The sequence below is a fragment of the Oxyura jamaicensis genome, chromosome 1 (genome assembly GCF_011077185.1).
Source record: "Oxyura jamaicensis isolate SHBP4307 breed ruddy duck chromosome 1, BPBGC_Ojam_1.0, whole genome shotgun sequence".
NCBI classification, from domain to species: Eukaryota; Metazoa; Chordata; class Aves; order Anseriformes; family Anatidae; genus Oxyura; species Oxyura jamaicensis.
Genome location: NC_048893.1, coordinates 67,747,657 through 67,772,646, shown reverse-complemented (window position 1 = coordinate 67,772,646; position 24,990 = coordinate 67,747,657). Strand labels below are relative to the sequence as shown.

Here is a 24,990-nt window from a genome sequence, read left to right as displayed (position 1 = left end):
TTTTGGGTACTTCAGTTTATTAATCTGTCATTTAGAAGAGCCATTAGAAATAAACAGATACATGGTGATATAAGCTATTGAAGGGGTTGGGTTGGGGCTGGTATTATTTTATTTTGTTTTTGTTTTTTAAGCTCACATATAACTGGCACAGCAGTGCTGCCCCCAGCCTCCTACTCTTTTCCCTCCTCTAAATTAAAAAAGTTTTCCATTTATCTTTCTGCCTATCTTAAAAATGATAACAGCATATGTATTTTATGATATGCATCTGCTTGGTGATCCAGCAACTAAAAATTAGGGAATACTCTAAATTCCAAACAGATAGGCTGAAAAGCTTCCCCCCCCTCCCCCCCCATCACTGATATTCCCTAGCCCACAATTCAGGTAGTTTCCACAGACTTCAAGTTTACCAGTGGCTGAAATGACTTATAGTCAAGAGCGGTGAATTAAAACAGTTGTGATGCTTAAAATTATTATTGGTTTACAGAATTCAATTACAAGTTATTTTATTTTCTTAGCAATTTTAGGTTTTGGCTATGTAATGCATTTGACATTTACTGCTCTCTCCCACCTGCAGACCCAAAAGCAAGCATATTTTAAGGCACCCTGCCCCCAAACCCTGGGGTCTTCCTTATTTCTTCGTGCAACTACAAAATCCATGCCCTCCCATACACTGCAAAACAGACTGCATTGAAACAGAGCCAAGAACAGAAGCAACCAAGTGGCACCCATCTCCACAACAAAACAAAGAAACTAATCCAACATCTAAATGCCAGACACTGCTGTGCATATATGAAGAGACAGATTAATCGAATAAACTGAACTTGTTCTGCTTTTACATAGGTTTACCTGCTTAACACACTTAAATGAAGTTACTGTGCAAAAAACACTGTCCAGCTAAATCAAGGAGACTATGAATCCCCAAATAAATAACTCTTTTGTCACTATTGATGTCAGTAGATCTGAAAAATATATATATATTGTAGAGGATAGGCAAGGTATAGGGCTCAGCTGTTCAACATAAAGTAGGAATGCTTGATTGCTCCCATGGGCTTCAAATAAAATTTTCTATAAAGAATACCTACTGGGACTTGAAAAAAGTATACAGTTTTTGGTGTGATTGTAGCAGAAGGATAAATATTCAGAAAAACAAAGACAGGACTAAATAGAAAAGTAGTAAATATCATAATTGCTTCGTAATAAGGGCAAGGGAAAAAAAAAAAAGGAGTAAGGGAATAGGGAAAGCAGATGAAGGAGGACATCTGTTTCAACCATTTCATAGGACAACAGAAGGAGAAATTATCTGAAATGTAGAGCCATGTAAAGCTCTTGCATATGGTGAGACCCAAGACTCCAGTAGTCATGGCCAGAACAAGGAGACCATGAACTAGATTCCTGATAAGAATCTTACAGTGATTACACTTAACCAGAGATAATCTATTACTACTGCAACGACAAAAGCAAAGCATTACCCTAAAAAAGGACGTTTTTAAGGATGTTTTTTATTATGTTATATGCCACTCCACAAACTTCTGGAAGAGTTTCAGGTCTATCAAACTCCATCCCTGCCCCAAAATAATTAGATACATACTGATTTTAAATAGTCCCTAGTATCCAAACAAAAATAAAATACAGAAAATATAAAATAATAGATATTGCACAGCTTTGTGTTTTCCACAATAATCCTCCAATAATCCTGAAATATCTGTGCCCACTTTTTGTAGATTTATATATGGACCTCTACATACTGCAGTAGCTTATGGAAGTATACATTGTATTGGAAGTATACATTGTATTCACTCATATTGAATTCACTCGTATTCACTCATATTTACCAATGCCATTGTGCATTGCCTACATTCTCAGTATGCACTCACTACATGTTATTCAAAAGTAGGTATCACTGTAGTTTACATAATGTCAGAAAAAAAAGAAACCAATGAAAACAGTAATGACCCAAGACATACAGGGTTGCAAGTGTTAAAAGAGTACATGCTCTTGATAGGCATATCAAATTAATTTAAAGCCTCTGCCTTCCAGATGTTTCACCTCACTCTTTAAAGTATGTGGCACCACAAAATAGTGTCACTTGTAAGGCATGCAAACGAACATTCTGTTGATCAAAAAAACATAAAATGTTTTTGGAAATTATCAAAAGTGTTGCCATTTTGAATTTGCAAAAACATTCCTCTGTCCTTGATGTGGGGTCTCTTCAGACATAAGGGAGAAGGTGTATTTGTGTCTACTGTAGGAACATGGGGGAAAGGAAACTAGTAGCTGGCCTTGGAATAACAATAGAAACATATAAAATACACTGCAAAAAGTTCTACATTTGCTGAATAATGTTAACAGCATTTATTTTTTTTAAAGGAAAGTTTCCACCTTATTATAAATACCATCAAAAAACAAGCAGACCTCAAAATTCCCAGCTTTTTATAATCCTTGGGAGAATTTAAATCAACAAGTAATTTCTGGGAATTTTAGATAAGTTAAGCACTAACAGACAGAAAGGAAAACAGACTTGTCTGGAGAAGCTTGTCCTTTCTTCTACCCATTGACAGTGGCATTGACAATGTCTTGTAACAAGTAAAAGAAACTCTGCTTGACTTCAGTGGTTTACATTGGGACCGAATTTTTTATCTATATTTATCAATCTGCTTGCCATGTCCTCGTACAGTACAAAAACACTTCATACATTTTATTCCAAATACAAATTAAATAAAAGGGAGAAAATGTAAAGGTGAATGGCACTTCTATTAAAACAAACAAAAAACCCACCAGCATAACTTTCTCAAAGTGAGGTCTAGGAAAGTTCTTTTTTTTTTTTTAAAAAAAAAAAAAGGACAACCTTGAAATATTAAAAACAAACTGTAGTGAAATAAAAAATAATAATAATAATTAAAAAAAAAAACACTCAGTTGGAAAGAGATAAAAACACCCCAGTTATCTGAGATTAAGTACCCTGATAAGAACCCTGAGCATGCGATCAGCTTTTTCAGCACTAAAATCTGTGACAGTAAACGTTACCAGACATTTACCAAACAGAAGATGATTTGTCACCTTCTGAAAGTGCTGGCAAGGTTATGCCCCTGGTAGTTGCTATGTGGTGAGATCTCAAAAGCCTCTCTCAGGGCCACAACAAACTAGAGGGATTGGCAGTTTCAGCACCCATATGTAAATAACAGTACAGACAACAAATAGTTAAATTTTCTCCTTAGAAAATCTCCACCAAACAAAATCCCTCTGAAAATGGACAACATAAAAAATCTAGTATGTGGTTCATAATTTCATTTAACACAAGTCTTCAAAACAACATCAAAAATCTAAATCTAACTTAACATTTAATTGGATACACGTGCGATAAAAAATAATAATAATAATAATAATAATAATAAAAGGACAAAACCACTGAGCAGCTGTAGCATTTCCTGAGCTTTCATAAATAAAGCACTATCTCAAAGCATCCAAGAATTGCATCAAGTTGCCTCTGTTAGAAAATTATGAAGTTAAGCATTATTATTATTATTATTCTTTTAGAAGTACACAGCTAGCTTGATGTATCGCCAAGTGTATTCACCAACAGGTCACATCTGGCAGGTTTCCGTAGCACATGGAACATGGGTTCCCCTCGGTTTTGGCTCACAAGAGGAAAAGAGTTTGCTGCTCCAGGTAATCCAGAAGTCTGAAGCATGGAGCCATTTAAAAAACCACTCGCCTGTGGATTCTGTGCTGTCTGGTAAGTAGTGAGCAACCAGTGCTCCTTCTTCTCCTCCGTCTCCAAACTGAAAACATAATGTGCATTTCCTTCCTCAACCTGGCCACCCACACTTGTGAAACAGACAGAAATTTAAGACCTTAAGATATAATTTTCTCAAGAGTAACTAAACTTTCCTACCAGATTAAAAGACAGACTTTTGTTTCCTTTTCAGATGAGGAAAGGGAAAGTGGGCATCGTCATTCAAGGACAACAGTGCAACAGTAGTTGAAGATGAGATTACCTGTATTATTTATTAATAAAACCAGATGTTTTAAAATAGTATACCACTTAACTGGCATGCAGAATTAGAAAAGTTACTTATCTTCTAGAAATTATAGTCATTTATAAAAGGAAAAACATCTCCCCCAAAAAGTATACCTTCCAATATTTCAGCTCAATTTTGACAGAATTTGAGAAGAAGCAACGTCTTCCCGAATTTCACCATTACAGGAAGTCCTTAGGATAAGGATCAAAAGCTCCAGTATTACCTACCAAAGATTGTGTTGAAATACCTTACTGTAAATTTATAAAATATTTTGTAGGCAATTAAATAATTTATCCCTACAACAGGAAGATAGAATGCCTCTTTCAGGGCTATTCAGCAGATCATTAGCAGAGACAAGAATAAAACCTTTCTTCTAATGGTGTAAATTTAGGAAGTTCACTGTTAGAATGGGATGGTTTGGGGGGTTGGGGGGGGGGGGCAGTATCCTTCAAAACAGACATGCAAACTCACTCCCATCAGAAAATGGCAAACAGCATTCCATTAAACTTTTCAAAAAAACTTCTGGTATGAGAATAAGGAAAAAAATCAGCTCTGAATTGCCACAAAGTTAGTAGCTCCTGTTTTCACATACTTCTAACAACAACAACAACAGCAAAACAAAAACAAAACAAAACAAAAAAAAAAAAAAAAAGAAGAAGAAAACCACTTTATTACATATCTACAGTATTGTTCTTGCCATAGGAAGTCTTTCAAATTACTTCCACGTTTCATGTGGTAGGTCATGCCCTCGCTGGAATAAACTGAGATAGCTCCAGTGAATTTGTTTCAGTTAACAGCAAACTATAATCAACTTCCATATCCCACAAAAGCTTTCACAGCAATGTCACAGATATGTGGCATTTGTGCCTGCTCCAGTACAGCAAACCTCAGCTCTCAATTTCACAACATTTGCCTTAGTTCCCAGTAAAAAATGCTCTACTTGATTGACTACACTTACCCCCCACAACCAATTCACTAAATCAGTAAGCAATTGGTGTCAATGGACACTTTGGTACAGCTGCACCCATTTAGAAGAACAGCTGCTCAAGAAATAAAAGAACATTCTTTTTGTCAAGCCACAAAACTTTCAGAGACATGAGTGACAAATCTGCCTAAGTGGATATTTATTAGCAACACTAAGGGCTCCTCCTTAGATCCCCAGTGTTTTGTTCCAGGCCCAAATCTTCTCTAAGCATAAAATTACTCATTTTTGTGACTGTCCCAGCTTCTACAAGCAGCTGCTTTTGCCAAACATTAATAATAATTATTATTTGTATTCTAGTACTATTCATCATATACTAAGTGCAGACCATAAACCAGCAGCATACATGTGAGTGCACCGTACAGGGCCCCCAGATGGCAACTGCTCTTCATAGCTGCCCCTGTGCCTACGCAGAGCCCCCACATTGTGCCCACCTCAATGAGACCTACAATCTCTGCTTTGAAAAGAGAGCTTCAGCACGAGCATCTGGGTTTGTGGCAAATGAGGAGTTTTTACTTTTTCCCATGGCCTCTGTGTCATATCCTGTCTCTCAGCGTCCTCCCATTCCCCTAAACATGACTTATCTCTCTAGCACTCCTCTTTCTCAGATTCTGGGCTGACTATCCTGCTGACGGTGGAGCAATCTGAATGCCAGCTTTGCATATAATTAGATAAAGATTTCAACCATGCTCCACCATTTCCCAGCAAGTCGCTTTCAAGTACAGTAATTCTAACAAGTAAAAACTAGAGAATCCGAGGTTTGTAGAGTGTGTTGCTATCATAAGACAGAAGTATTAGGCAGAAGTACTGTTTCTATTTATTTGTTGTAATATAATTTAGTTCAAATAAACTTTGTAAGTGATGGAAGTAAAAAAAGCATTTGTTTGAAAAAAAACACCACCACCAACAACAAAAAAAATAAGTAACAAAATTATATAACTAACCTGATTAAGTAACAAAAATATGTTTCCATGTTAAGTTATAGATGCACAAGAAAAAGCCAAGACCAAATTCTACTATTCTTAATCAAGTAAGTGGACTCTAAAGCTGCTTCAAGTCTAAAACAGCTTACATGAGGAAGAAACTGGAGCTTCGATATGTCAGTGTTTGAAAAGTGTTTGGCAATCATCCCATATAAAGGTACTTACATGCAAGTCTGAGAGCAGAGGCTATAAAGTACCAAATTGTGGGTGAATTCTGGTAGCTTTGGTTTGGTTGGGGGGTTTCTGGTGTTGTTGTGTTTTTTCTTTCTTTCCTTTTTTTTTTTTTCCCTGGAAATAATCCAGGGACAGCATATGGAAAAAAGAACAGAAATTATAAAAAAGGAAGAATTGTTCCTGAGAAAAACAGTATTCTCAGAGTTATGCATGGCTCAGGAAATGGACAAATGACCCCTGTTCGGGAAAGATTTTATCAATGAATAGCCTTTTGGTTTTATAATCAACATTATTGCAGAAGGGTGGAGGAAGACTACGCAGATTATGATATGTGTTGTATTATTTCTCAACTTTACACACAAGAGATTTAAAATACCACTATCTAAATGCTGGCCATTAGTGTGCAAAAACCTTTTAAGAAGGAATACAGAACAGGGGTTAATATGTGCTAAGCAGTTCCATCTGCTGAAGCCAGTGGTCCAAGCAGCCTCTGTGTAATCTGAATCCTTTTCCAAACATACACTTTGCCCTGCTAGCCAAAAAATAAATACAAGATGTGCTCACATTTGGATCCAAATTAAAGCCTAGAAATTATTAAGAGTTCTAGTGAACATCAGTAAAAACAATTCATTTTTCCTTTTTACAATTCTACCCCAAACACCTCTCAGGAACAAAGACTAGAGCAGAAATTGTCTCAATGTTTACTCAGAACCATGGAAAAAATGTATAAAAGCCAACCAAAACCAGGTGATCCAGTAGTCTTAGAACAGAGAAACTGAAAGCACCACTGGATGAAGTGCCTGGAAAACAGAATGAAGGGGGAGGGGGGAGGGGGGAGGGGGAGAGGGCGGAATGACACAACGCAAAACAAGAAAACAATGACAAAACACAAACAAACAAAAGAGTAGAAAGTGCCTAAAATCAGAGCTTGATCCCAAATCTGAGCTCAATTCTGTTCCCTGGTACATAGGCATGCATCATTACTTTACTGCATTTACACACCAGAACAGCAGTTCAGCTAACTGAACTAGTTAGCAGAACAGCTAACTTCAGAAGATGCACTAATAAATATGCCAGAAGGTGCAGGCAAATTCAACGTTACACAGAACCCTTTCTGGACTAAAGGATGAAGCGAACAACATACTTTCCAGTAAAAACAGCTGTATCAGAATTGCACAGAACACATGTAGAATAATGGTTATATATTTTCCTATTCTGAACTGATGGAAGAAAGTGTTGGCTACAAGCTTAAGGATCACTTTATTGGGCTCAGGTCAAATTTTCCCCAAGTTCAGTCCACAGACTCAGAAATAGGTCTCTTCATTCTTCTCCTCATTTTTGAAAGCACATGACATTAAGTCAGACATGCATCTGTAGGAACTGGTTGACTTTTTCTACCTATTCTTCATATGAAGCAAAGACCACAAGAGGTCTTGAAACAGCATTTCCAACGCATCAGTGCCAATTTTCAGAGGTGCACAATTTCCACACTGCTACAGAAACAGGAAGAGAGGAAATGATGCACACTTTTAAAATTGGATGATCTGATGCAGTGCAGCTAATTACAAAAAAAAAAAAAAAAAAAAAAAAAAAAAAAGTCTGCAAAATGGGCTATCTCTAGGACTCCGAAGACATTTTACATTCTTGGATCATCATAGCTACTTCTCAATCACAAAGGGATCTCCTTCAAACACACAGATCCACTCCAAATCCATTTGCTACCATTGCAAATTCCTCCAGCCTAATTAAAAACTAAGAACTTTAAAGTAAAATGTTTTGAGATAGATTAAGACTGGATAGATTGATAGTATGTACACTCAGAAAAAACTACTTATTTACAATAACTTTAGTTTTCCAAAACAACTGTGGTTTGTAATAGGACAAAAACCAACTTGTCAGTTATACAGCAGTTTTACACATATTGCAAAAATCATGTATTTCATTGGGGTTGTGAGGAAGGAACTAGTCTGGAGTTCCCGAACAAAGACGAAATTATATTTCTGAACACAAGTGCTCCTATAGTCTTTGCCTTGAAGAGGGATCTAGGAGGAACCTAAAAACAAGCAGAACAAAGCAGTAAAGAAGTAACCAGTAAGCATACATTAATTCAGACTCATCTAATTTTCAGTCAGTGAACAGAGACAAACCATCACCATCACTAGCGCGGTATATGTGAAATTTTGTCATCTTTGTCTATGAATTCAAGGATAACATTCTCCTTAACAACATCCTACAATTAACAATAAATCTGTTTCTGAACTACAGCTTCATATAGGTTCAGTTGCCCCTGGCAGAGTGAAAAAGCTGCACAGCTTTATCAACAGCCCACTTTATCCAACAAGCATGCTTTATAAACAGTGGTAGCAATCCCCAAATGTTCAAAGTTCCCAGTTCCAACAAAATTGCATCAACAGTACATTTGGATCAGCGTGTGAGCCATTTGAAAACTCTGAGGGAAGATTTTCAAGCTCTCTTTGTTACATTTACTTGGTTTGTTGTTGTTTAAATTCAATCTTCAAGGCTTTGGCACTCCAGGGACTCCACAGAGTCTGGCACGGGGTCATTCCTGCTGAAAGCCGCTGCCAGAGGCTTGGCTGGAGAGCCGGGAGGGAGAGCATTTTTGCTGTCCGGGGAGAGGTGAGCTGCCGAACCCTGCATCAGCCCATTCACGCATTTCAAGGACAAGCCGGTCAGCTTCCATTTTTTGGAGTCATTTTAGAACAGGAGTGACCGTTTAATGGTTTTACCAAAATAAAAGCAGAAGGCTGTTAGTCACTTTGGAAACGACCAGTGTCACAATCTGAGAACGCATATTCCATTATTCCTGTTATTTGACATGTTTTCCCCTTGCCTGAGACATTCTTTCCATTGAATTTGCAACAGAATGAACTTTCAGACAAAAAAAAAAAAGGCAATTACTCTGAAATAATAACAGACAATGCCATAATAATTTCTGTTGCCACATAACAAATAAATGGAATTTAACACATAGCCTGATGAATACCTCCCATCAAAGAACTAACCATATACACATGAAAAGATAAGGAGTAACCAGAGCCAGACTAAAATTATTATTAAGCAAATCTTGATTGTTTCTGAACGGAAGTTTCAACCATTGAAAGCACTTCAATATTTTCAGAGTTCCATACTTTTTCACAAAGTCAAGAATTAGAATCTTATTTGGTTTATAAAGAAGAATGCATAACATTTTTGACCACGATAGGGAAGAATTAGAACATATCACACCATATGTCCTTTCCAGACCTAAGATTTTAAGATGACTAGTTATTGAAAGCAAGATGATCCAGATGGTTATTTGTCAGCCTGCAATCCTGTCCTCATGATCCTTCCTTTCCTTCCGTGTTTAGTGTATTTTCTCTCATCTATTGTTCTTTCAATTTCAAATGCACATTATTTCAGAGTTCTAGATCTTATGTAATTTGTTGGTTGAATAGGATAATGTTTTTGTGACCAATTAATCTGCTTAGCATTCTTAAATGTCCGATTATATGGTTAACGTAACCATGTTAAGAGCTTGAAAGCAGAGCTGAATGTGTAATTGAATTCTCTGGCTCGGTGACTGGGTTAAAATAGAGAAGGGAAGGGGAGCAGAAATCACTTTAAGCCAAAAAACAGCAACATTTCAAATTAACCCCAAGAGCTGCTTCAACTCAAAATCAAAATCTTTACATCATTTTGGTTAGCATATTTTCTCTTAATCTTCAGTAATTTAGCTTCTAAGCACAAATGACAAATTCTGTTCAGAAATAAGGTCCTACAAACTATTTAACCATCTTGGTTTGATATTTCTAGAATTCCTTCTACTGTCCTCTTTAATTCTTTGGCTGAAATGACTTGAATCATGCCAGACCTCTTACTTTTCTTGAATCATTGTACCCACTAAGTGGATGCTTTCATAATGAATGTGACCCTTGGTGGTAATAAGCATTTCTGTGTCACAAACTATAATATGAAATACTGAAGTTAGAAATACGGCAGCAGAATTTAGTAAGCTGATAATTTGCTACTTTGAGCTACAGATCTATTTTACAGGACAAAGAAATGTTTTTGACATGGTGACAAAAGGGACCTGCTACTCAACTGACCGTATTTTTCTTTGCATAAGTCAGTGACTGCTACTAAGATGACACAGTCTTTAAGATTTCATTCCCAGACCTACGCACACACAGCTGATAATGCCTGTATAAAAAAAAAAAAAAAAAAAAAAAAAAAAAACAGGATTATCTCATGTTCCAAAATTGCTTCATGCAAAAGTGCTGCACAGGCAAACTAAAGCCATAGAAGCTCAAAAGTCAACATGAACCTTTCATTAAGATGTTTTATCATCATTGAATAACTTTGGCTGGAAGGCACCTCTGGAAGACACTTTGGTCTAACTCCACCCAAAGCATAGACAACTTCATGTTTAACTCACACTTTTCTTTCAAAACAAAAACAAGAATAAGCACAGCCATAATCATTTATAAAGGGACATCACAAGTCTTTGTAACATATACAAAAATGAAGCACACAAATCAACCAAATTAAAAACTAAAAGAAGAATAAAATGCAAACCCTCTGGAGTGCCTTGTAGGCCACCTTTTATGGATTTAACACTATTTTAAAAACACCTTTAAAGTCCAACAGGAATCATGATATAGTAAACAGAATTACTGTTAGGTAGATAAGACGGTGGTAGATGAATGAATGGGCCTCAAAATTACTATCTTAATGTAATTTTTTTCTATTTTATTGAGATCCAAAATGAACATATTTTATCCCATTCTTTGGCAAATAATAAAGTAAACCAAAACAGGGAATATCTTTAAATGATAAGTTCCTTTGTATTGGAAGACTGGAAGCCACATGTCTGGCATGAGCAAGAAATTAAAAGGTTCACTGGTGGTTGAGTCCAGTGTCCCTCACACAGTCAGTATCAGACATTTAAGAGGATGTTGCAAAAGCTCCCTGACAGACAGGTCTAGCCTCTAGGAAGGTATTTTCCTAAACCCTGGGATTTGGGATGCAAGAATGCTGTTTTGCGCTCCTTTCCAAGGCTTTATTTAAAAAAATAAAAATTCTAAACGTTATTTTTACTTGTTAGGCTCAGACCACCACAGTTGAGAGAGACCAAGAAGCTCATACATTGCATGACAAATTTATCTCTACACCATAAGGTCAACAAAGGTACAAACAGGCTGATGTCTGAGATGCATGCACCTGGGCTTTTGTCAGTGCACTGCATCTGTGGGTGACCCAAGGGAAAAATAGAGTCATGTGACCTTTAACAGGATATCTGGTGGGATCCTTTTTATACAAGTTTATCTGAATACGCATCAGAATTACATTAAACTAGACAAGTAGGACTCTCCTATAATTAGTAAAGACATACAAGAAACTCCAGAAACTAATTCACATTAGTGTAAAACAAGGAGAGAATTGAGAGGAAATGTTAGAAGAGTAGATTAACCAAAGTTTCCAAAATAGGACATTGGAAAGCATCACATCTAATTTTCACTGCAGGCTTCTAAAGCAATGTGATTAAAACACATGCATATTGAAGGAATGCTGAGAACAAAAACAGTACAGCCCTAAGAAAATGGTAAGGTTAGATCTCAAGAACTGCTGTTTCTGAAAAATTATCTCTGCTACATGAGAGAAATTTTATTAAAAACAGACAATACTCACTGTGTAATTCCATAGTCTATACTTGAGACTGTATACTCAATACTTATTTTGAGCATAATTAATTTTAGATACCCCAGAACAAAAAACTATCCTGGAAATTAAATGGCAGCAGGGTATGTTTTACACTATTTCTCCTTCTCAAACATATTGTTGCACTTCACTTAAAAATGTGGAAATAGAGCATAGTACCTCATTCATTGCTAACAGCACTATGAATGAAAGGCTCTCAGAACAGCTGTTCAACGATATTTAATGCACGGTCTAATAAGTACTGGCATTCCCCACTCACTGATTTGTAGGAATTACATATGAGCTACAATTCTGTTGACAGATCCTTGCTCTTCCGGAAAGACTCTTTGCCCAGTGCTCAAAGTTTTAGTTTAATTCCTTATGGACATTACCATGTGCTTGCAACTCTGGCTAGTTACACTAAGCCAGGTTTGATCATGGCACTGGATACACATTGTCTAAATACCATACAGCATCAAAAGCCACTTCCCAAATAAGCTGTTGCTAGGAGAGAAAGGAATGTCACAGAAACACATGCATGGAACATAAAACAAAATGAACAAGACTAAGTTTTTCAAGAGAAACAGAAACACAGGAGTTTCTTTACAGGACAGACATTTAAGAGACATTATTACTCATGTCCACAGCCTCTTCCCAGTTACATTTCCTTTAACCCAGATCAGAGTCAAAGCAGCTATTGCAGATGAACAGCAAAGAAGCTCAAAAATCACTTTCCTTATTCTGATCACACAAAAGAATATAAGGAGCATCTCTTTTTTACAGTTCTGTAGCTGGAACTGGAAAGCACACAAGTTAATTTTGTTCTGTAAAGGGATGCTCGCCCCTGCTTGTTCTTTTAAAACTGAGTAAGAGAGTAGGTTTTATGTTTTGGGGTTTCACTTTGGAGTAGTGGATGGACAAGTGATAGAAAATGCTTTTAAAGGCTAATTCCTTGCATTTGAGAATACACAGAGATGAAAATAAGGCTTGAAATTTGTGCAATATTAGTCACACTGAAGGGATCCAAGATAATGACAATGCAAGAGCTAACACAACATCTGCGTGGAAAGAAACCTGACCCAGCACAAGTAATATCTTTCTTGGTTTGTAAAGCTCCCGATGGACTTCATCCAAAATACTTCACAGATCTGCTCTCTTTCTATTCCCCTTGCTACAAACTTGCACTCTTCTCAAGCTGGCTCCCTTCTCTGTTCTCCTCATAACCTTTTGCTGCATAAGCCAACTTCTCTTCAGCTCTTGCTATCTGAAATAATCTGCCTGTGTATCTACACCTGTACAGCTTTCCTCCTCCCCCTCTCCAATTATTCAGCTTCATGAATGGTATTATACAGCCTTGTCAAGTAGTTTTGAAACACAATTCATACCAAGAAAAAAAGAAAACCCTCAATGAAAATAAAGCCACTGGAAACAATGTGGTATTATCCAGCACACACAGCTGTACGTAGAAATGTCTGAACAGGAAAAATACAAAGATGAAAGTGTGAGTGCATGCAAGATTCAGAATGAGGAAAAGCTGAAAAACGAGCCAGCTGAAAGTCCTTACCAGATGCAGAGGCTTTTGCACTGATCCTCACTGTTCAATGCTTGTTACCCTGCTGGGCCCTGCATATCATTTCCAGAAAGGACCCTTACAAACTGTCCCTAGATAAACACATTGTTTAAATATCAGCAATATCCTTTGTATACTTAGCAGAGGAGTCTTTTTTGATAATGACTGACTGCCTGAACAGCCTGGTAGGAGGCCATCCTGCTTCTTGCTCAGAGTAGCAAGTGGCATGGTAGTCACCCTAAATGTGTTTCACCTATATTTATTGCTCATTAACCAAATCTGGTTGGCCGTTCAAATGGGGATAAATAGTTGAGGACTAGGTGAGCACTTGCCCTTTGAGCAACAGTCAGCTAGGTGAGGTCAAGTATGAAGCACAAGGAGAAGATTTTGAACCTCCCTTCAACTATATATAAAATTACCTGATGATATCTCTCATTTATACCAATTCCTTGTGAGGTAGGACAATATATTTTAGCACTGTCTAGCAAAGCCACACCTAGACCATGAACTTGCTAAAGAACAATGAAAATTTTTTGTACTTTCAGGAAATGCGGGGGGGGGGGGCCCCCGTCTATGAACTATATAGACCCCTCAGAACTAGGTTTGTGTAAATAAAACATACCATTCCTCAAATAATATGGTATTGTATTATGTTCCCTACAGCAGCCTGTAGCCCTGTGTATTTGCTAAGTGAAGAGATCCCACAGAAGTTATCCACTGGGAAGTATATGACAATCACTACTTACAGTCAGTTTTCCATATAAAGGAACAGTGAAATTTTGGGGAGATAATTCTCCTACATAGACAGCTAACTAACTGTTTTGAACCACTTGGATCTGTTTGCAAAATGCTGTAAAATAAAATAAAATTTAGCTCCTCTTAAATCCTTCCTAAGGGAGGAAGGATGTTTTTCACTAGAAAGCAAAGTACAGATCAATAAAAAACATGCCTTCCAGAAAATTTCTAATTATGAAATGTTTTAGACAAACTAACTTGGTAAGAATAGTGGATTTTTATGAATTAACTTTGAATGATCACATCTCACATCAATGAACTAAATTGTATTCTCCGGTTTCTTTCAAGACACCAGGTATGAAATGAATGACAGAAGCCTTAAGTATTGGTTACCAGCCCTTGCATATTTTGTAAACAGCGGGAATTTCCATAAGCTTATTAACCTCTTGACAAAAAGGATTACTTATGACATGTAGAAAGCCCTCCCAGTCACTCTTTTTTTCTTGCAAATGAAATTCTAAGAACAACTAACAATACAAAAGAATGTGATGTACCAGTTTGTTTGTTTTTTTTTTTTTCCTTTGCACTTGATATTCACATGGTGATCAGGAAGCATTAAACAATGCTTTCACAGAAATTGAAAAAAAAATTCAAAAAAAAATCAAGCCACTCATATTTAAAAGAATAAAATAAATTCCATGCAATACTAAATCTGAGACATGGAAAAACACAAACCCTGCTGAATATTTCATACAAATTGGATGAAAAAATGTATTCAAATTAAGATTACTCTGCAAATGCTAATGTTCAGCAATCATAATATTTAATTATCAGTCTATTCCAATTGCTACTACTAAACTGAAAGATGTTTTCAGATAATCTACAACTTTGCAGAGACTGAAATAAGGTGAAATTAATTCCTTCTGTCAGAGCTACAACAGCCACCTCACCAAAATCTCGTGCTCTCTGCAGCACAAATGCACCACAAAGACCTTGATCTTCCAAGAACCTATAAACATCCTAAAGTCTAAAGCTTAAGCATGATAGCCTGTACAACTGAAGCTAAATCAATAAGGCAGATACGTAGCTGGTGAGGGGGGAACTGTTTGTATCATTCCAGCTCACATGAATTTGTCTCTGAAGAATTTTTTTTTATTATTTTTGTGTGTGTGTCAGGATCCCAAGTGAATGACAAAAGAGAGAGAATCCACAACTTTCCTAAAGGAAAAGTTTTGATACTGTTAAAATGCAAGAACAATTCAGAAGGCAAGGAAAAAATGTCAGTTCAATAGGGTATGAAGTAGCCTAATTATGCATCAGTCAGGTTTAAACACTGTTTAAATCACTGGGAAATTGTGCAAAGGAGTAGCATCCAAGGAGGTTATGTTCTCAAAGAAAGAAGAGTGAAAATTTCTCTCAGTGCTGGTATTTAGAGACATGAATGTTACCAGAAAAACATATATAGCACCTCACAGAAGCTGAATGGCTCCTGGTAAACTGGGTGACTAAAATAGCCCATGACACAGCTACACTGGGCCTGGTGTTCACGGAGGCACCTCTGTATGACCATCAGCTGGTTCCGCAAATACTGCCACAAGGGAAAGAGGAAAAGCAGGCAGCAGGACATACAATTGCTAGCTCCTATTAAAATGAGAATGGAATGAAAACTGTAAGTAAAATGGAAAAAAAAAAAGAAAAAAAAAAAAGTAAAACAAACAGGATTTTTAATTACAAGGCTTTAAAAAAAAAAAAAAAAAAAAAAAAAAGGAAAAAAAAAAAGAAGAAAAAAAACCACCCACATACTCAACCTTCCAAATGAATGGTGAGGAGGTTCAGCATTCATTTAGCTTTTGCCTTCATCTACCAGTGACCTATTATTATTTTATAGTCACATATCACTTATTGCTACGTACTGCAATGAATAGGGGAGGAGGGATTGAGGACAGACATTTAATGACAGTAAGCAGAGTACTTCATAATTTAAATAGCTCCCAGAAATGTTCTTATCTACTGAACAAACATTCCAGTGTTTTAATTAAGTCAAGCAGACAGAGATCAGATAAACATGTATATGGCAATTTGGGAGTAACTCACAGCAGTGTAAGATGCACTTCTGTTCCTGAGCCTTGGAGTCCTTTTTTTTTTTTTTTTTCCCTTTAAATTATAGTACAAGAGGGAAAATATACTAGAAAATATGCCACATGGAGGTTCTTTAAGCTACTTTGTTACTTACTACAAAATTAAACATTTTCACCATTTAGTCAAGTAGATAAATCACTACTATCACTATTATTCAGAAATAAATCAGCTGCTAGTGAGACAGAGCATTCAGCAGTACACATTTCTAGGACTCAGAATTACAAACAACTCATAAAAATGAAGGGTTAACATCACAGGACTCAAAGTCTACTTACATGGCTTCTGTCCATTAGTGTGACAAGCTGGAGATCAGCCTCAACTGCAGAGGCTTTCCTGACACAGATGTTCACACCTACAAATTTCACAATGCCTTTGAACACGCATCATCAGGCTTTCGCAGAAAGAAGCCATACTAATTTTCTTATTCAGCGTCTGTCACAGCTACACATCCAACAGGAAAATGGCACCTGGGTGCACAATGCAAGGCTCAGATGGACCATCAAATAGCTCCACCAGTCTGCCTGTATAGAAAGAAGGTGAGGAAGCAACAAGACCACTTTGCAGTTTAGATATTCTTCCAATGCTCTTAACTAAAGAACAAGAATTTTGGATAGGAGGATAACATGGGCTTTATTACTAGTAAAAGTCAGACATTAAAATTCATGCCCATGCAGTCTCTGAATGGTAGTTTGCTTGTTTAGAATAGGGCAGAGGGGAAGGAATACCTGTTCCTGAGATGGGAGGAACAACAAAAGCTGGGCATCTTGACCATCATCCCTAACAATACTTCTGCCTCATGGACACTTAAAATTTTGCCAAAGGTAATCCACAAGTAAATACAACAGTCTTTGCTAAACCACTTCTAAGAAATACAATTTTAAGTTTCTTAAATTTTGTGCTTTTGATCTTCTACATTAACTTGCTGTCTTTATTTCTGTTAACATTTCTAAGAGAAAAGGTTTATCTTTAAAAAGCACAAGTGGAGTAGCACATTACTAGTTGCAACCTGTCACAGCACTTTGTGTTTCAAGAAAAACTGAGTCAACAAGCCATGCATTACAGAAGATAACTGGCTGTGTACATCTTACAGCTACTATTTTTCTATGTTATGGAAAAACAAATTAACAGGCCTTATCACCAATTGTATAAATATCTAGGGTCTTTATTTCAAGACAGATTTTAAATACTTCCACTAATCAATCAAAAGCTTTATAGGAAATATGAGTTATATATAGACCAATTTAAAACCCACAGCTCTAGTCAAATTTCACTGTGATTACTTAGGAAGCACTACAATGTATATAGCCAACCAATTCTACAGCAACAAATGGAAAAAGAGGAAAAAAACAAAACCAACTAATTACAGTGTTCATCTGGCAAATTAAGAACAGTGATTTATGAAGACAGAATGTTGACTCTCATGTCACATTGGTCCTTCACCTACCCTTTTTCTTATCTCCTGAAGTACTGCATTCCCCATTGTCAAGAACTCAAAAGAAGCAAGCATGACTATAATTATTAAAACTCTGTGAAGTTACTTATACAACTTCTTTTCAAGAAAGAGACCACAGCAATCATCTTCATATGTTCAAAATGAAAGATTATCATTCCCATTCCTAGTAAGTATTTAGAAGCTTAAAATTAGCATTATTTTCAGAATCTTATTCTGCATGCTTAACTAAAGAGATGCTAGGCAAAATGGCAGAAAAAGCAGACTTTAAACCTTCCCACACATAAACATTATATATATATAAACATATATAATAAAGCCATCATCTTAATGATTGCTGTTGTCTTTTGAGCACATAACTTGTCTTGTTTCCCTACAATTATAACCCTTCATCTGTCAGTTATCATTCCAAGACAGGATGCTAATGGGAAAATAAACTAACATTAAGTAAAATAAGCATGTAAGCAAGCATGAGGACAACTTATATGGGAAAATTAACAGATTGCAACATGAGGTAGGAAAAGGACTGAAAAATCTCTTGGTGCAAAAAGACAAAAGAAGCAAGCTTTTATTGGGTAAGGAGAAACCCAATCAAAAAGGAAAAATATGAGGATTTCTGAGATCAAAAGTTAAAATAGGCAGCTTAAAAGAAGCATACAGACAGTCAGGAAATAGATAAATGAGCAAAAAATAATAGGTAATACTGTAGCTCACTCTAACTGTCCAAAAGAGAAAGCTAAATGCTAAACCATGAAGTCATAAAACAACTTCAGGGAGTTCAGCAGGTTCTACGTCTCTCACATGCAAAACAGGAATTTATGATGGGAAAAAAATTTAACTGAGCAGACTAAAGAGAAAGCCACAAAAACTATGATGATGATAAAAAATTTCAATGGTGAAATTGCAGATCACAGGATCCCAGAACGGCTGTGATTGGAAGGGACCTATGAAGATCATCTAGTCCAACCCCCCTGCCAAGCAGGATCACCTGGAGCACATTGCGCAGGAAGGCATCCAGGCAGTATTTAATATCTCCAGGGAAGGACAACCTCTCCCAGTGCTCTGTCATCCTCACAGTAAAGAAATACCCTATCATATTTAGCTGGAACCTCCTGTGCTTCAGTTTGTACCCGTTGCCTCTCGTCCTATCACTGGGCACAATTGAAAAGAGATATTGGCTCCACTCACATACCACTAAAAGGAAGGGAGCTAGAAAGCTCCTAGGAAACCACTAGAAGAACAGCATGGAGAAATCACTTTAAGTCTAATGGGTCCAGGAATATAGACAGCTACAAACAGAAAAACCAAGACACTCAAAGAGCAAGCTCGTTGTGATAAGCCCAGTAAAGATTACAGAGCTTTCTAAAAAGCACTTCAGTACCTCTGTTAGTCTCATTTTTAACATCTTGTCCGCTGTTACACCAAAGATATACCAGCGCTAAAAACAATCCAGATTTCTCAATTCCTAGTTGTGTTCTCCAGAAACTCAAAGTCAAACCATATGCATGCTTTCCTTAAAAAGCTTCAAGAAAAAGAATAGGGTGTCGGTGGCTAGGGGAGAATTCATGCCTTTGTTTCCTTCTTCTCCATTCTCTAACTGAGGGGCTGTTTTTTTTTTTTTTCTTTTTAATATTTTTTTCTTAACAAAAAATAAATAACTACCACCTGTAGTTCAAAACAGAAACATGGAGAAAAAAAAAGGGAGGGGGGAGGGATAGGGGGGAGTAAATGCTTGTGAAGGCAATGTATTGCATGAAAACTAATACAAACATACTTGATACAGAGGAAGCATGGTCTCTCCAGGGGACAGAATGACCCAGTCCCAGGCAAATCAAACCTTGATGAGCCAAGAGATCTCAATTCATGTGCTAAATTATATGTAATGATTTTATAATATGAACTCTCAGGGTCAGGGCTTTGTTTTAGAGTCCCAAAGATGAGGTGTCAGTATATCACCCGTCATCCCAAACACACACCTATTACTACCATGTTCTAAATGCTGTTACTTATTTTCTCTTCCAAATACATACCCCAGGACAAGGCTAGACAGCAGTGTCTCTGGCTGCTACAGGTTTTGCTCACACTAGCTAAAGGTGAAAATTGACTCAAATTTCACTAGCTGGTAATTCCCTTTATAATTTGTTAAATCAGTTTTACATCTACACAGTATTGAAGTAAATACACTACAGAAGTACACAGCTATAGTCTAGTGATCCTATTCAGCCCCTTCTTTTAAAAAAAAAAAAAAAAATTTTTTTTAGTTTTTAAATGAGGAATCAGAAACACAATATACCTGGCTACCCAGGCATATCGTCAGTTCAGTGATGGTACCTGCAACATTTAATCCAAAGGATTAAAACAATAATGCTCAGGAATAAGACTTAATGGCTGGAAAGAGCTTGAAGTTTTATGTTTGGATAATACCAGTTTTAAAAAATATTTATAGAGAGATCCTCTGTGATTAGAGCTTCACTTTTCTAAGCACTGCACGATGTGATTCCCATTTCCAACTCCTTATAGTCTAAACAGATTAGGATTACAAAAGTGTTCACGAACTCATTTGAAAAAAATGCCTGAAATCAAAAGCTATGAAGCAACTTTTTCACACACCTACAGGAAATTCAGGGCAGAACACAAAGGCAAACGAGTCTTGGTACACAGCTCTTCCTATGCTATCCCGATTTTTTGGACATATGTATACATTGCATGTCTGAGTACGCACATGCAGGGAAGTAACTAGTGTATTAAAAAATACAACAACAAAGAATAACAAACAAACAAAGACGATTTATTCATCTGAATCCACACTGTCTTTCTCTGTTGTGATCACAGAGGCTCAGGGTTCATTTTCTTACAGATTTCCCACTGGCAGGGAAATTACGGAAAACTGGCAGGACTCATATCTCTTTACTACTGTTCTGAATGAGATCATGAAAGGCACTACCCAGTTTGCAGCTGACCCCAGCCTGGGGGATGGGAGGAAGGGGGTGATACAAAACACTAGAGAACAGGCCACAGCTTAGAGGGATTACGGACAGCCTGGATGAAGGGGTATCAGAAGCTCCATGAAATGAAGCTGGTCCGATGGCAGAGCCCTGGCCTGGGCAGGCACAGCCCCTGCCAGCACAGGAGCTGGGGCCGGCCTCCCTGGGGAGCAGCTCTGAGGATGAGCAGCTCGGGGCATGAGCAGGCAGTGCCCTGGAAACAGAGATGGCCGACAGCCTCCAGGCTGCATCAGCGGGGGCATGGCCAGAGCCTGTGGGAGGGGTTCATCCACTCCGCTCAGGGCTTCTCAGATCAAACCTGGAATGCCACATCCATTTTGGGGCCCTCATTATAGGAAACTCATGGACAAACTGTCACAGGTTCAGTAGGGGGCTACAGAGACAGCTGGGGCCTGGAGCACCTGCCCTGTGAGGAGAGGATGAGGGAGCTGGGCCGGTTCAGCCTGGGGAAGATGCAGCTTTGGGCAGCCTGCCCATCCCAACAGGAAGGGTAGAATCAAAGAAATTAAGCCAGGCTCTTAATGGTGGAACACAGCTAGAAGCTGAGAGACAACAGACATGAATAGAAACCAGAGAGGTTCAGATTGGACATGAAATAAAACTTCTTCATGCAGGGCAATTAGACGATGGGGCAGGTTGCCCAGAGGCTACCATCATTGTGGACTGTCAAGACCCAATAGGATAATAACTGAGCAGCCTGGTCTGAGCTCAGAGCTGGCCCTGCTTTGGGCAGCTGGTTGGATCAGGGACCCCCTGAGACCTCTTCCAGCCCAAATCATTCTGTGATACTATGCTGTGTTTCAGAATAATATGTTAGGCACAACTGGCAACACCCTGTGAGGCAAGAACACAAGTACTGACAGTAAAAATGTCTAAATTATTATTAAAATTGTGTTCTTACTGATTTCTCCACTAACCATAATTCAAATACCTTCATCTGGACAAAACTGTTGTCTGAAAAATAGCATGAGTCATGACAGCAGCATTAAACTAGGAGAAGAAAAAAAAAATCAATCAAATTAAGTCTTCTCAGATGCATAATGCAAATCTACTTTACCTTGCACTATGAAATGGCACTTTCTCAGCAATTTCCTTATAGCAGATATCAACTTAAAAATGCTGAGGAGTCAAAAAATGAGGACCCTGTCCCTTGAATTCGATTAATCTAGTATGGGAAATGCCACAAAAGAGAGGAAACAGTATTACTCCTATGAGGAAGGGATCATTTACCAACTCAATTCCCTGGGAAAGAGGGTTGTATAAGGACCTAGATAAGCTGCCTGCTTACTACAGATAACTTTGAAAAGGGCTTACAATGCAGCATAATTCCTGTGAGAGCTTGTAAAATCACCATCTCAGCTTAGGCCCTGACTGAACTTCCTCCCAAAGTTACAGTCAGCTATATTAATTCCTGACTGTTAGAAGAGAGCACTGAAGTTTATTTGTTTTATAGGGCAGGAGTGTTTTGATCTTTATTTTTACTATGTTAACTATGTACATCAACAATTAGTAACTAGCTTTTCCAAATTTAATTCCTCTGTTAGCTTGAATTAACATCAGTATGACATGAAATGTATCACTCAATGAATCAAATACTTCATTTGTTTTTCCTCTGTAAGTAAAGACTGAAAGGAGGGGCACTTATAATCAGAAAATGGAATATCCACCCAGGAGAAAGAATAGGAAAGGTCTGGGAGGTGGGAAGAGAAGATAAAAATGGAAAAACACGTTCAGAAGTTCTTGACAGGATTTATTGCTAACGCAAAGTAGATGTTGCACATCGATGTGCCTCTCTCACAAGAGATATTAGTAGTGACTGCTGTTAGAGACAGGTCACGTTCCCAAAACAGCACAACAATATTGCTTCAGTGTCCATCTTGGCTGACTGATTCTGTGTGAACAGCATTCCTTCAACCACTCAACTTTATAAAGTCAGTCATCAGTCCACTCTGTTGGTTACGTACTAGGAACAACCTTCTTTTTCTGTTGCTATGAGCAGAGAAGGTGGGGACAGGCTCTGATGAAGACGTCAGTTGGCATCAGCCTATTCAGCAAAGGCATCCCTTATTAAAGTCAACACATTACAATTGCCAATTCTTATAAAGTCATGAATCAAAAAGGAGAGCTTACTGATTTGCTCTGATTGAAAACAAAAACAAGCCAAGAACAACAAAAAGACCTTCATATTAATTCCACACAGAACGGGCAGTTTTCAGTGGGTTTTGTTCACAAACAGCCACAATGACGTGAAAAGCAACATTGCCCTGGCCCTCTGACATCCAGGTTGATGTCTGCTAGGAACGGCATTGGCGTGCAGGCAGTTTTCATAAGACACATTGCATAACTGCAGGGCTCAGCACCGGACAAAAGGGTGGGACTGGGAGCTCACAGGGAGTATTTGGACATAATTTAAGAAAACAGATTTTCAAGCACGCCATGTTAAAGAGGCTTCCAAACTTTATCAGCCCCAAGAGTAGCCGTTGTTTTATCCAGTCTAAACCAGAAAAACTTACTGATTGCATTTTTTTTCCTTTTTAGAAGGGATCAGTCTGGCATATTGATTCATGGTGTTACTACACTGGCTTTCTTCAGCTGAAACATTCCTTTAGCATCCCATGAAGGGCTATTAAAAATAAGTAAATCACAAGAACCATCTGTCCTCTGCAGAGGGGGAGAACAGGGAATTTCAGTGGGTTTCCTTCTTGCTTCACAGTGTTGATCTCTTCCTGTTTGTGAGAGCAAACCACATTATCCTGAGAACTCAACACCTACAATATATACCAATACAATACCAATATATAATATTTTGTCTGTTAGCTAAACTTTAAGTTGCATAGGAAGAAAGCATATGCTTGAGGCTGCATGCAGCAAAAGACACAATAACATAATAATGATTATTCAGGGAGAAAGGACGTTATCTGTGTTTTTCCTTCAAAGAAAACTTTTGTCGGTTAGGGCTTTTGTTTTGTTTATGTCACACCATCTTCTTCCACTTTAGTTGATATCCTTCCTTTAGACTAAAAGCAACTATATGCTAGTAAGTATAAAAATATAATCTTTGTAACTATTCTCATAAGAGGGAAAAATACGGTTTTTGATGAAAATTCAGTCCTCATTTTTCATTGAAACATTACACTGAATTTTCACTCATAACAGCAGAATACTTTTCTGCTCTCTGAGCAAAGTTCTTTACTCCCTCTTTGGCTATCGCCCAAACAGAGAAAGACCACATTTAAGAAATTAAGCAAACAGAAAAATGTAACACACCTGTAAAGGAAAGTGAATAAAGAATAAAATAAAATAAAATAAAATAAAATAAAATAAAATAAACACATTTGAAAAAGCTTTTAAGAACAGAATCATTTTGCTTTTAGATAGGCATCTACTCCTCTGTGCCTCATCAGGGGGAAACACTACTTGTCATCAAAGGAGTTATTGTTCCTAGTTAATTAATGACCGTAACACGCCTTGGGATCTTGGAATGTAACATCATTGCTATTACACAATGCTGAGGTCTTTTCCATCAGTTAAGTATTTCTATTAACGTGTATAACCCAAGTGTGTTACATTGTTTACTTTGATCATATCCTTTCTAAGCAATTTTGCAATCTTCCCCCAATCCTGCAAAAGATGGTTTGCAAAATCTGCAAAAAGCTACATAAATGTAAACTCTTACTGATTCTCAAATAAAATCCACATCCTACAGACACTTTGAAAGTGCCACTGTTTACTCCACCCATTCTGCTAAAAGTAGGATCATCCAATGGCACAAAAGTGCACAGCATTACAACAAGTTGCAGACAGAAATTGCTTTTGTGATTCCCTGTACCCAGCATTGTGGTGGTGATCTTGCAGAGATTCACACAGGGATTTCCACTGAAAAATTCTGTTCCTATAACAACCAGTGCGCACACGCACACACACCTCTGTTTTTTAACTTAAGGTTGAAGGACATCATTATGGCAGATCCTGTCTGCCATAAATCATCTTTGCTGATTTAGAGTGTGGCTAAAAAAGGAAAAGATCAGTAGTACATGCTGCAGTACTTTTCTAATTAACATGAACACACACACAGCTTCTACCTCATCAATCTCTTTACAATTTCACATTTTCTTTGATAATGATCCTTTCCTACCTCAGGGTTTGCAAGTGTTTTTTATAACTTCTCTTTTAAGAATGAAGGGGGATTAAAACAAAAACAAAAGAAAACTGCTTGTCACTATTAAGTGGTGATAG

At 37.5% G+C, this 24,990-nt stretch overlaps 1 protein-coding gene and 1 long non-coding RNA gene across 5 annotated transcripts in view; one reads left to right on the top strand and one right to left on the bottom strand.

Annotated features, from left to right (window-relative positions):
* Positions 1–24,990, bottom strand: part of PDE3A (phosphodiesterase 3A) — a 275,364-nt gene that overhangs the window by 154,439 nt on the left and 95,935 nt on the right. Inside the window, exon 1 of one of the 4 annotated variants that reach the window (XM_035348065.1) lies at positions 13,420–13,643. The exons of the other annotated variants lie outside the window; for them this stretch is intronic. The gene's annotated coding sequence lies outside the window, so the exon portion shown is untranslated. Of the gene's footprint in view, positions 1–13,419; positions 13,644–24,990 lie in introns of those variants that run through there. 4 annotated transcript variants of the gene reach the window in all.
* Positions 1,325–17,692, top strand: LOC118179068. Its single transcript, XR_004756360.1, has 3 exons — positions 1,325–1,335; positions 10,660–10,664; positions 17,428–17,692. It is a non-coding gene; the product is annotated as an uncharacterized LOC118179068 (long non-coding RNA).